The sequence below is a fragment of the Magnolia sinica genome, chromosome 17, assembly GCF_029962835.1.
Source record: "Magnolia sinica isolate HGM2019 chromosome 17, MsV1, whole genome shotgun sequence".
NCBI lineage: Eukaryota > Viridiplantae > Streptophyta > Magnoliopsida > Magnoliales > Magnoliaceae > Magnolia > Magnolia sinica.
The window spans coordinates 55,168,391-55,182,800 of NC_080589.1; positions in this window are offsets into that span (position 1 = coordinate 55,168,391).

A 14,410-nucleotide genomic window follows, 5' to 3' on the forward strand; every position below is an offset into this window, starting at 1 on the left:
ACTATCCAAGGCATTTAGTAACAATTAATATGCGGAAAATGATAAAATGAACTCTTTCCATCTAAGGAGCACTCTCCTTGCCACTCAGTCTCCCTCGTATAGAGCAGTGTTGAGGTATGAAGAATCACATTTCCAACTTATGTCAAGATCGAGAGTAGATAGTAATTCTTGTATACAAAGTAATCGTGATGTTACAAAAAGCAGACTTCGAAGTCAAACAATCTCTAATCAAAGTGATTTATGATTCATTAGAAAGGTGTTCAAATGATATTACTAACAATCTTAAGATTTCTTTGATCTGAGTTATAATGAGGAAGATCCGGCCCATTTTATAAAACTGCATGTTACTAAATTCGCACATCGAGTAGTCACAACCTTGATAAATTTGGCAACACTTTTTTTATGAACTAAATGCTATATGATTGAACATATTTTGGTCACCTTAGATTATCTTTCCAATGAGCCCAATATCACTAAAAATGGCTATATAATGATGAAGATATGGGCATTCAGTCAACTTTGCACGTTGTTAATTTCACATATCGAGTGCTACACTTTGATAGATTAAATGATATTTGATAGAAGTGATTCTAGTTATAATGGAAAGATTATCAAATAATATTTTCAATAAACTCAAGATCACTGAAAATTGATATGTAATGATGAAGATACGGGCATTTGGTTAACTTTGAACGTTGCAATTTCACACACTGATTAGTTACATTTTTTTCCAAATCTAATTGAAGTGATTCCGTTCTTGTTTGAAAGCTTATCTAATTATTTTTTCAACAAGCCTAAGAATGATAAAAATGGCTGGACAGTAAGGAAGATACGAGAATTTATAAGGTTGCAGAAAAAAATATTATTTTAATATTATAAAAGCAACCATCGTTTATCTTATATTATTTTAATATATAAAAATATTATATATTATTATAATATGAAAGAATTGTTTTGTATCTTTTAAAACCCAAAGCCTCTCATATACGTATTATTTTAATATTAAAATGATTGCAGTCACATCATCTCTTACAACTGCCTCTCATAGGCGATATAAATCAAAGCATTGCAGGGAGCGGGGAAGAGGAGGGGAGGAGAGAGTGAAAAAGGAAAGAGAGACAGAAAGAACAAGTAGAGAGGGAGAGAGCAGGAAGGAAAAGGGGGAGAGAGAAGGGGAGGGTGATTTTAGAAACTCCGAGAGAGTTGGAGTTTGTGCAAATGGTCCGCCTCGGGTGCCCTGAAGATTCTTAACATGCCAGCATGTTACCTGATATAATAGACCAAAAAAACCGTTAAAAAAGTCACTAAAGGCAATAGTATGGTTGATGTAAGACCTTACCCCAAGTATGCATTTCGTTCCCCTAGGTCTCGCGGTCCTACCGGTCGAATCCCGGCGACCCGTGACCTATGGATAGTGTTTGCGGTCATCCTTAAATCCGGTCACGTAGACCCGACTTGGATCGACTTAAAACTTATGTCATTGCTCCCGCATCGGTGCCACGGTTCCAACGCCACGTCTCGTGCGTGAATTTGACATGTGCGTCTTGTGTTATTGACCCATCAATTCTTAACCACTCATCATGCATGGGGCTCACTTGATAGGGGCCCACACATTTTTTCATGGTGGGTCCCACCCAGGTGCTCCTTTCTAAGGAACCTACACACCTAACCCTACCTAACCCTACCTAACCTAACCTAACCTAGCCTAGAGTAGCTAACTAAAGAGGTTATTTTTAACCTTGGTTACCACCCCCAAGACTCATCATGGGGTTTCTCTTTTTTCTAGCAAGAGAAATCATTGCTTCCCTATGCATCTCTCTCTCTCTCTCTCTCTCTCTCTCTCTCTCTCTCTCTCTCTCATTCTCTTATTCTCACCCTCCTTAGCAATGGACGTCCCAACCCTTCTCTTCCTAACTCCAGCCCTTTCTTCCTTCTCTCCCCCACCATCTAACCACTAAGAACCTATCTCCAACCTTCAAACACCTCCCTTTTGAAGAATAGAACCTAGATCTTGAGTTTTGGAGTCATCTCTTCAAAGTGAGTGCTTCATCAATATTCTTCACATCTTCTTCTTCTTCCCTTTCTTCTCTTTCCCTTTCTTCTCTTCTTTCTTCTACATGCATGGAAGCATGTCGGGCCCACCAATCCATGGTGGATGCCCTACATGGCTCCTAGGATGAAGGCTAAGGGCCTAGATCCTACATAATCCATTCCATGGTGGGCCATTTTCCATGGACCCACCATGATGATTTCCTCTTATTTGTTACATCTCATGGGCCATCTAGGCCTTTGTATGTATATAGGGACGAAACCCCTACCATCCAGTAATTTATTTTAATGTATCTTGCCATGCATATAACTCATGTGAGTAGTGATGGTGTGGATTGTGTGCAGGTGGCCCATTAGTGGCGGGACCACCCACCTATGGCCGATTCTTGCTCCTTTTCTCTCCCCTTTCTCTGTATTTTCTTCTATGTATGTTGATGAGGTGTGGCCCACCAAAATAGGTTAGCAACCTCCCAGGCCCCAAGCAAGGTGTACGTCCAAGCCCACCAAGCCCACTTGATTGGACGTCCAGGCCCAACCATGCATGCATGGTTTGGGTGACCTCCAAATCACACTTTTCATGGAGGTTTGGGTGAACTTATGGGCCTAGAATTTTATTGACATATCAAGGTGGACCCCACATATTGAATCAGGGCTATGAGCCCTTTGATTATATTGTATGGGCCAAAATATAGACAGCACATGTTGCTGTCCAAATTTCATCCCAGTTGGAGTATGTGTTTTGGGTTGATGTTTAGATCTATTTTCAGACCCCTTTTACCCCAAAATTCTTTAGGGGCTTTGTACTATGTGGACCCCACTTTGATGTGGTATGGGACCCACACCCTATCTCCCATGATTGAGGCCCATGGGTTGGGCCAAAGATGGCCAACTGTCCAGAATTTTTTGGACAGTTCAGCAATACTGTATGACAGAAATCACTATGTTTACCTGACTTTCTGAAAGAAGTGGGCCACCCTAGAGGACCCCACTTGTTGTCCAGATGTAGGACTACCCTTCCCACAATTTTTCCAAGGGTTTGGGTAGGTCTAGGCCCACTCCATAAGGTCCCGAATATAGGGACAGTTAGAATTCTGCAGCAACCAGATTTCTGCAACATATTTGGTTGCCATTTAATTTAAAAATATTTCCCATGCATGTAAAATTTTAAAATTTTCTAAACAGTTCAGCAATACCGTATGACAGAAATCACTATGTTTACCTGACTTTCTGGAAGAAGTAGGCCACCCCAGAGGACCCCACTTGTTGTCCAGATGTAGGACCACCCTTCCCATAATTTTTCTAAGGGTTTGGGTAGGTCTAGGCCCACTCCATAAGGTCCCAAACATAGGGACAGTTAGAATTCTGTAACAACCAGATTTCTGCAGCATATTTGGTTGCCATTTAATTTTAAAATATTTCTCATGCTTGTAAAATTTTGAAATTTATTCTGGAGGTGGCCCACCCTTGCTGGGACCCACCTACCAAGTTTCAGGCCAATCGGGCCACTGGTTTTCTGAATATGGTGGTTGGACTGGCCCACCTGGCTGGATGCCCATGGTAGGGACGTCCAACAAGGCTGGTCGTCCCACCTATTTTGTGGCCCACCATAATGTGTGTTTTATCCATATGGTTATTCATTTTGAGGCCCTCTTGTATGTGGCCCACCTTGGTGTGGAGATTTCCAAGGTGGGGCCCACCGTATGCATTCATGTAGGACTAGGCGTCTAGCCCAATGGGACACCCAGGCCCATGTGGGACGCCCATGGTGGGGGTGCCCATGGTGGGGGTGCTGCTAAACCTTTGGTCCAACAGTGTGGCCCACTTATTTCTGATGTATTTGGGGTGTTCCCTATGTGGTGGGGCCCCTATACCTGATACTAGACCACTCTAAATCCTTACTCCAATCAGATGAACCATTTTCTAGGCTCCAACAGGCCCATAAAAGTTGGCAGAATAAAAATCCAGCAATATATTGTAAATGTACATTGCCTTTAGGCTGAGAATTTAAAGAGTAGGGCCCACCACATTGTGAGGACCTTGGAGGGATTAATTCATGCCCTTAATCCCTAAATTTGGGCTTAATTAATGCACCCTTAAGACCCACCATAGATTAGGCTATTTAGGAGCATGTATGTAGATAGATTGTTGGACTCTTTAGGCCCAAATGGGCTGGAACCTTCTTGCTAGGCCCAGTGGACTCTTGGGCCATTTTCACCATAATATTGTGATGGGTTAGTGGGCTGGATTTCACAAATGGTCAGGCCCTTGGTTGCCCACCAAATCAATTATATTCTTGGACCAGGATGTAGGCCCAACTTACTTGACTAGAGCATGATTTTTTACCATGAGGTTTGAGTAATGGGCTGCCCGCTAGGCCCACCACAATATATGGAATTGGTGATCTTTATGTTGGGCCCTAACCTTCCCTATGGGCCCATAGTATTGCATATGGGTTGTGCTATGTGTGTTTCCTTTGGACCCATGTTTGAGTAGGCCTTGGGCCATCTATTTGAGGCCCAATATGGTATGTATGTGGAATGTTATAGCTGCCCTTCTCTTATTTATAGTGATGTGTGGGCCTTAGACCCTGATGTGTGAAAGATTATTGTTTAGGCTACCTTCTTGGGACAAATAGTGGTTGGATGTCCACATTTGTGGCCCTAAGGTAGGCCCACTTGCCTCTATGAGTGGTTAAAGGTCCACCATAGACCTTTGTTAGGCCCGTTTCATTTATTTAGGCCCATGTCATTGTCCTTCCTTAGCCTTGTGGGCTACCCTAGACTACTGGGCCCCCATTAGAGAATTTGTCTAAGTACCTAGACTTAGTCCGTACTTGAATAGGGGGAGCGTATGACATCGTACATCGCCACATGGCGCATCTTGTTCATCTTCATGACCCATATACATCATTGTGTGCTTGGTTGGCATTGTGTGTGTGTGGTCATGGTTGTGCCATTGGGCAGATATGATGGTTTCCCAGAAGGATGGAGTTCCCCTCTTGAGCACGTTGGATGTTTGGAGCTGATATATGACTGGTATGTGTGATTCATGCATCTAGCATTTTATTACATAGTTTATATTCGCCCTTGCTTCATTAGAGTCGTAGCCTCCACAGGAGTATCGTGAATGGCCGTATTAGACACTGAAAATGTTACTTGAGCATTTAGGGCACATAGGATGTCCTTGGGTGAAAGCCCCTAAACCTTCATGGTACCAGGAGACGCCTCAACGCCGTATCCGAGTGGAAAACATAAGCGCCCGAGTGCCTTATACCATTAGGTCGTGACTACCACTGTAGTGTGGTCGGTTGAGATGGGGTGTGGCCTTACCTGCCCGGGTGAAGAAGGTGTATACTAGGCCGAGTTTGACCAGCTCGTAAATGGGTCCGCTACCGTCAAGTCTTGTTGGTGATTGGCTGTCCACAGGCGAGTAGTGAGGTCTTTTACGCTCGCTGGGCTGCGTGACGAGGATAGCAGCAATTAGCATGTAGTGTATTTGACCCCGGTGATTTTCCTATAGTGGAACTGTATATGATTGTGGACTTGATATGAGGACTGGCATGTATTGTATTGCATTGGCATTGGCTTTATAGGCTTTTTGTGCATCGCCTCGGTATGGCGCCCAGTACTCATGTATTTCCTTGCATAGCCTTGGTACTGCTTGTTGCATTCATGATTGTCATAGCTTAACCTTGGCATGGCTAGTGGCATTGATAGTGTTTATGGTTCATGCCGAGCTTCTGCATTCTCTGATATTTCTTTCCAGCACTGGGATTACACACACTTACACTGCCCTCTAAGCTATCTATAAGCTTATACACGACTAATGCATGCAGGTGATTCTAGGCCAGAGAGCGAAGTAGGAGCTAGGGCATGTCGCTGATCCTTTTGGAGTTACCTTTATATAGACTTTGTATTTCTCTTTGTGCCTTGTATCTTAAAAAGTTTAAATTCTTAATGGATCTTGTAATGTGTTCCTGTAGTTATTTCATGTGGTTACTATGTTATGATCTTGGGTATGCTCTTATGGATTTGACTTATGTTATAGAAATCCAAATGGGGTACTACGGAGGCTGTCAACGCCGAAGTCAGCTATCGGGATTCTTATGGGTTTCGGTCACCAAATCTGGGGCGTGACAGTTGAGATTAGGGATATCCGACCATCCCTTTTGTAGAAGTCTCCCATTTTTCCTTCTACATCTCTATTCAAGTCATATTCCACTCCACGCATTCCAATTACATCTTCTATACTCATTCACATTTTCTTTTACTTTATTCTGGATTATTCCCCCATGTCTATTTTCTGTTATTTTATTTGCTTACTCGGGGTCTTAAACCTCGTGAAGCAAGGCTAGACATTGTTTATACTTTATTTTTTTAATTTTTTGCCTACTTGGGATCTTAAACTCTATGAAGCAAAGCTAAATGCTAGGTATTTTCTTTTAGCCTGCCTGGGGCCTTTGGCTCTACGAAGTAAGGGTATGTTGCATTTCATTTACTACATTTTTTTTATTTGCATATCCTGAACCACTTAGTTCTGGGAAGTAAGGTTAGATAGTTTCTGTTGAGACTCAAATATTGTATATTTAACCCTTCAATCACATTAGTTTTCCCGGCATTTAAGTATTAATTCGATTTAATTATATATATTTTTGTCATGTGAGGTGATTTGAAAGCCTACGATAAATATGCGCTTAAAAAGATGGATTTAGAGCTCAAAAGAAGATAATGAATAGTTGAAGATTTGGAAGTCATTAATGAAGAATTCGCATGCCAAAGATCTAAGGAAACCAAGTGAGGAATGAAGAGAATCGAAGATTTGAAGTGAATAAAAGGAATCCTGAAAATTGGCCAGAAAAATCATATTGTAAAAGTCTGAATCTAAAAGGAGTAAAGTCCTGAAATAATTTCAAAAACAAACTTCAGTCTGACCAAAATCACACAAAACAGTCCAGCGAGAAAGTAGGATTTTCAGCCTTGATTCAGTCCAACCGAAGTTAAAATCAACTTCAGTCCCAACTAAATTTGACAGATTCTGCACAGATTTTTCATATGTGGCTTTGGTCCTACCGAAGTGTAACAAAAGTGCTTAATTCCAAGGTCGATTTGCGAAATCTCCAAGTCGGTGCAAAACTTAGAGTTCCACAACTATAAATAGGAGTCCCTAAGATGTTTCAAAGCATCTTCTGAGGCTTGGAAAGGGAGAGGGTCAAGGTTGAGCCGACAACATTCTTCTACTTCGATTTCTTCACGAGTTCTAGTTGATCTTTTTGTTTTTCTTGTAGGATGTTAGTCTTATTAGGCTAATCTCTTAGCTAAGGCTAATGGATGAAACTTATAATTTATTTTGGTATTTATTTTACTTTGTTTCAAGTTTATGGTTGAACTTCCATTAATTTCTAGTTTAAATAAAGAAATATTTTCAATTTTTGTGGTTTATTGTGACTCTAATTACAGTAGATGCTTGGAAAGCTTTTGATATTTTCTTATCTATTTTGCAATTGTGTGATCTGTAAAATTCATGATTTATCATTAGCTCCTGGGCATGATAGATGGTTGAATTCCCAGCGATCATCACATTAGTGCTTCATGAGGGAACTAATCCAATGAAAGTTCAGATTCTATTTTAACCACTCCATTATCCAATTGGATAAGATAGGACTTCGATTCCAATGGAGTTATCGTTGAATCAAATAGATTAATATTGAGATTGTTATAAGTGAATTCTTGGATCCTTAGTTTTTTTTATCTTTAATTATTTCAAAACCTTTTTGTTCATCGCTAGATTAAAACTCAGACAACCAAGTTAGATTTAGATTAGTTTTAGATCGTGTGTCTCATTCCCCGTGAATTCAACCTCGTTCTCATAGAGTTATTACTACATCGCAACCCTGGACTTCGGGTTATAAACAAGTTTTTGGCATCGTTGCTGAGGAGTGGCATTAAACACGATTAGGTTTAGGTTTTCTAGGTTTGATTTTTGTTTTAGGTTTGATTTTTCTTGTTTTCTAAAATTTTCTAATATAAGGTTTTTAGGATTTTCCAATTTTCAGAAATTTTTTTAGGGTTTATCTTTTTTTTTTCTTCTCTAACGTTACTAACATATTTATTATTTTTGTTTTATAGGATATTCATTCTACTTCCTCTCTTCTGATAACATTTTCCCCTACTCCCCCTACTTGCTTTCCATATTGCTATAGGATTTTTCTGTAGGAATTTATTTTAGGATTAGATTCAGAATTAGGGTTTCATCATGTTCATGCAAAAGTGGACACGTGAATATTCTAATCTACTTCTAGAAGATGAGAGATACATTGAAGGGTTGTCAAATGATTATGTTAGGAAACAACCTATATCTCAAAAATTAACTAAAACCATGATTGAGAACCGACCAAGATATAATATTACACCAATTAAGAAGTCCCTATGTGATCATATGTGGGAGAACAATTTCACTCCACCGATTAATAAATCATTACATGATTATTGGAGTGAGAACAATTATCACTCATCCAGCAAAAAGAAAATAATACGTGATTATATTATAGTTGATAACGCTTACCAACAACCATCAAACTCTCCCTCATATGATCTATATGACTGTAATTAGTGGAAACATCAAAGTTTAAATTGGATAGGTGAACCAACAATCGATTCTAGTAACTATCCTCTTGGATCCCCTACCTTTGAGATTCAACCAGAAACGATCCAAGAAGATTCAATTCAAAAATTCATAGATGCTCAAGAGCAAATTAACCAACACATCGTGCAATCATTCACAAAAATTGGAACATCATTGGAATTGCTTGAATCCTCCATTCAAAGAATTCAGTCGCACATTATTGATGAGGAAGAGACTAGTTTATTCTAGTCTCAACCCAATTTAGAAACACAATGCGATGAGAGTGATTCCAACTCGCTTGTGGAATATATTGAATTTGAGAATGAGGAGTTAGATTATGTTCATGAGTATACGGTTCAGTTTTCTAAAGAATCAATCTCAATGACAGTCCAAGTTAATGATCAAGAGACACAGGTATTTTTTAAACATAGTAATGTTGACCAACTCCACCTACATGACACGTATGATTCCAATGTGGAGGATGTGCCCCTTTTAATTGAACCTCTTGATTCTTTTAAGGCGTGCTCGGCCCACTCCCCTAATTTAGATTATGATATGATTAGGGAGATGGATGACTTGCTTGATATGACTTTGGTATTTAAAACTACCCAGTGGAGGCCACCATTTGAGCAACCACTCCTTGACGATACAAATCATCTACTTATTAGTATCAAGGAACCGAGTCTTGACATTAAATATTCACCTTTCGATCCTCAATCTGTCTATGCAAGGCAAGGTGAGATGTATCCGGTAATGATTTATTCTCACCGAGATGAAAAGCAAGAGAGTATGCTTCCCTCTATTCTTAAAGAAGAGGAAGGAGTCCTTAAGCATATTATCACATACCTCAATGTGGAGAATGAGCCCCTTTCAACCGAATGTCTCAACTCTTTAGAAGTTTGCTTGGCACACTTTGAGGATTCTAATGATTATATGATACAATACACAGTAAATGCCTTGTGAGACAATACCTCAATAGTTGATACTGACCAAGGGAATCATTATTCTGAAGCCCCTCCTTCCATACATACAGAATGTTTACCATTAAAGGAAGAGCTAAAAATTGAACAAAAGTCTGAAACTTCGGAATGTGTTGAGACTACACTACCTAATGAGAATTTTTCTGAATTTCACCTACTTGTAGTCTCTAATTCACCATGGTATACTAACATTCAAATTTTTCTGTCACAGGTGAATATTATCCACTTTGGATACCTTAAGAGATTAAATAAAGATTTTTTGTTGAGGTTCATAAATTTCTCTAGACATTCATACTTCAAGGCATCCAAGCCTACTGCAAAAATGGCTTTTGGATGATCTTGTTAAGAAATCTATTGAGAAATTCATCAAGATATTGGTCGGAGGAGGAACCTTGCAACATGATTAAGTGGTTTTCCCTTACTTTCCTAGTTTAAGATTAGAATTTATTTACTTTCTTAGGATTAGTTTGCTTTCCATAGTTTAGTTTCTCTGCTAGAATTATATTTTATTGGAAGATTATTTTCACTTCATAGGTACTCTTCATCTACTTCTCTTTATTTTCATTGCTCTCAATTTTACTTTTATTGCATATGTTTATACATTAAGGACAATGTAGATTTTAAGTTGAGGGGTAGGTTTTCCTTAGAAATTCTTCGGATTTGAGTAAAATTGTTAAAATTTTAAGTTATAATTTTTTCTCGAAATTTTTAGAAATTTCTGTGAAATTAAGTGATTTTAGATATAATTCATAAGTTAGAATGATAAGATACTTAGTTGTTGAGAATTGTTGAAATTTGCATTTTAGTTACTCAATATATTTCAAAGTTAAGTTTGAGTTATTAATTCATAATTAGAAGTTTTAAACATTGATTGAGTCATGATTTTGCATATCACATCTAGCTTACACATTAAAATTTAAGTTTAATATTGAATTATTAACTTGATGATTATTAAGAATGATATAAACCAAACCTGGAGAATTTGTCCATCATGTTCAATGAGAATAATTGAAAAGAAAGAAAGAGAAAAAGAAAATATCAGCTAAAAAATAGTTATCATTGAAAAGGGCTACCTATCAAAGTTCATTAAAGACAGTTGAAAAGAAGAAAAATGTGAAAATACTGTGAAAACCGTCGATGGAAAAATCAAAAGCTATAAGAATAGAGTGTTGAACTGTAAAGCAAGTTTTGGTTTAAGTTTTGGTTATCTTGAACTCTTTTGATTATCAATGTTATTATAGAAATAGAGAACTGAACTTTTTGTTGTGATAAGTCTAGACTTTCACTACACACTCATGGGCCTCAATGTTTAGAATTTTTCTAATTATAGGATTAATGCTTTGAACTTGATTAGAAAATTTACCAAGTAGTAGAGTTTAGGAGAAAGTAGTACTCAACATTAATATAATTTAGATTTCTATAATATGGATGGTTTTTGGAACTGCTCGAGCTCATGGAAATTATTCATTTGTTTTTTAAATATCTTTCGCATGTTTTTCTTGGGACTAGCAAAATGCTGGTTAGGGGGTGTGTTAAGACTCAAATATTACATATTTAACCCTTCAATCACATTAGTTTTTGTGGCATTTAAGTGTTAATTCAATTTAATTATATATATTTTTATCATGCAAAGTGATTCGAAAGCCTACGATGAATATGCACTTAAAAGGATAGATTTAGAGTTCAAAAGAAGATAATCAATAATTAGATATTTGGAAGTCATTAATGACGAATTTACATCCCAAAGATCTAAGGAAACCAAGTGATGAATGAAGAGAATCGAAGATTTGAAGTGAATAAAAAGAATCCTGAAAATTAGCTATAAAAATCATATTTTGAAAGTCCGACTCTAAAAAGAGAAGTCTTGAAATAATTCCAAAAACAGACTTCAATATAATCGAAGCTAACTTCGATCCAACCGAAATCGCGTAAAACAGTTTAGCAAGAAAGTGGGATTTTCAGCCTTAATTTGGTCCGACCAAAGCCGACTTCAATCCCACCAAAATCAACTTCGATCCCACCTAAATTTGACAAATTCTACACTAATTTTTCATATGCGATTTCGGTCCGACCGAAGGCAACTTCGATGCAACCAAAGCATAACTGAAGTGCATAATTCCAAGGTTGGTTTACGAAATCTCTAAGTCAGTGTGAAAGGTAGAGTTCCACAACTATAAATAGGAGTCCTTAAGACGTCACAAAGTATCTTCTAAGGCTTGAAAATTGAGAGAAGGCTAAGGTTGAGCGCCGACAACGTTCTTCTACTCAATTTCTTCACAAGTTCTAGTTGATATTTTTATTTTTCTTATAAGATGTTAATCTTCTTAGGCTAATCTCTTAGCTAAAGCTAAGGGATAAAACGTATAGTTTATTTTAATATTTATTTTACTTTGCGGTTGAACTTTCATTGATTTCTAGTTTGAATAAAGGAACATTTTCAGTTTTTTGTGGTTTATTGTGACTCTAATTACAGTAGATGCTTGGAAAGCTTTTAATATCTTCTTATCTATTTCGTAATTGTGTGTTCTATAAAATTCATGATTTACCATTGTATCCTGGGCATGGTAGATGGTTGAATTCCCTGCGATCATCACATTGTTGCTTCATGAGGAAACTAATCTAATGAAACTTCAGATTTTATTTTAACCGATCCATCATCCAATTGGATAGCGTAGGACTTCGATTCCAATCGAGTTATCGTTGAATCAAATAGATTAATATTGAGATTGCTATAAGTGGATTCCTAATTCCTTAGTCTTTTTATCTTTATTTGTTTCAAAACTTTTTTCTTCATCATTTGATTAAAAACCCAGACAACCAAGTTAGATTTAGATTAGTTCTAGACTGTGTTCCCCATTTCATGTGGATTCGACGTTGTTCTCACCGAGTTATTACTACATCGTAGGGCTAAAAGTTGGGCAGGTTGAACCCGACCAACCCGTGACCGACCCGACATTGGGTTGGGCTTGGGCAAGATGTATCGAGTCCGATCTTGGGCTTGGGCTATACAAACACCAACCCGATAAAACTTGGGTCGGGCTCGGGTTGAGGTCTTGGGTTGCCCGACCCAACCCGAACCCGATCAATATATAAGTTACGTATAAATTATAATTGATTGTGGATCATATGTGTTGAAGACATAGGAAATTCCGATGTTGTTGAGTCTCATTGGTCCACATCATTTCCAATAACTCAAGCTAACAAGATATGCTCGATTTCTCTCCCAAATAGATTGTGTGCTACACAACATGACTTTTAAATGAGTAGTTGTCCTATATTTTAGCTTGTTTGTTTAGAACTACATATATAATTAATAAAATCGTACATATAAAAATAAAATGTGTATTGAAATATAGTAAACTAATGCAATCATTAAAATATTAGCATGTATCCACCCGACCGAACCCGCTTGGGTTGGGCTTGGGTTGAGAATTCCCAACCCGAGGTTGGGTTGGGTTGGGTTAGGGTTGAGGTACAAGAACCTTAGGTTGGGGTAGGGTTGAGCACCAACCCAACCCAACCCAACCCGCCTGACTTTCAGCCCTACCCAACCCGACCCAACCCGCCTGACTTTCAGCCCTACTACATCGTGACCCTACACTTGGGGTTGTCAATAGTTTCCTTTTTTTATTTTCATACATCCAACTATTATGGGTTATGTGAACCACGACCAAATATAAAAGTACTAAAATTCCGTTGAATCCCCCAGAAATTATAAAATGCTTTAAAGTAGAAATCACTCGTTGTACAAGTGGAAAAGAGTGTCTAACCTCTTCCTTTTTTCATAACCGATGACCTTGCTCAGAATCTACAGTCGCAAACTAACCGCATGAGTCACTTAAGTAGAGGAACCTCACGATTCCCCAACCTTTTAGTGATTCTATGGTTTCTAACTGGCATAGATTCTCAATTTCATTTGGCTAGTGGTGATTCCGAACTAAATACATTTTTACACGAGAGTCCATACCACAATCCAACTACACCAACAGGGCAGAAAGTTCGATAAGTGAGAGCATTGCTTGCATGAAAGCATTCACAGAACTAGAGATTGTAGGGGGAGTATGCTAGCCACTAGCCACAGCCCGACTCAACACATGAGATTTTTCAATATTTGACACATATTTTCATATTTTCAGTACAATACATGTCTCATTTGCTTTACTGCATTTACTTTCCCGCATTCTAGTGAATATGGGTCCTATTTACCTTCTAAGATGAATGGAATATATATATATATATATATATATATATATATATATATATATATATATATATATATATATAAATATAAAATAAAATAAAAATAAAAATAAAAAAAATAAAAAAATAAAAAAAGTTTAGTCCAAAACTTAGGAGGGCAACACATGAACTGAGAGCTTTTAGGTGTAATTTTACATTATTTCCATTAGTACGGCCCATCTTCGTGGGCTGACTATTTGTATGTTCAGTTAAAATCAGAACTCACCCGATGTACTGATAAGACCTCACATAGACACCATGGGGGCACCAAAGAGCATGGGGTGTTTACTTTCTTAGCAAAACAGATCTTGCAGATGATTTCGGTCCCAGTGGCCAACATGTTGGATGGCTAAGGGCATCCTACACAAATGCCTATGAATGATAACCTGGATTGAGCAGATATGCGCGGACACTACCCTACGTGGGCGTCGTGTTAGTGTTCAACTGTTGCGTGTATATTATGTTTTCCGGTCCAAACATGCAATAATTCAGAACTTAACCATTTATGATCCTTTGCAATC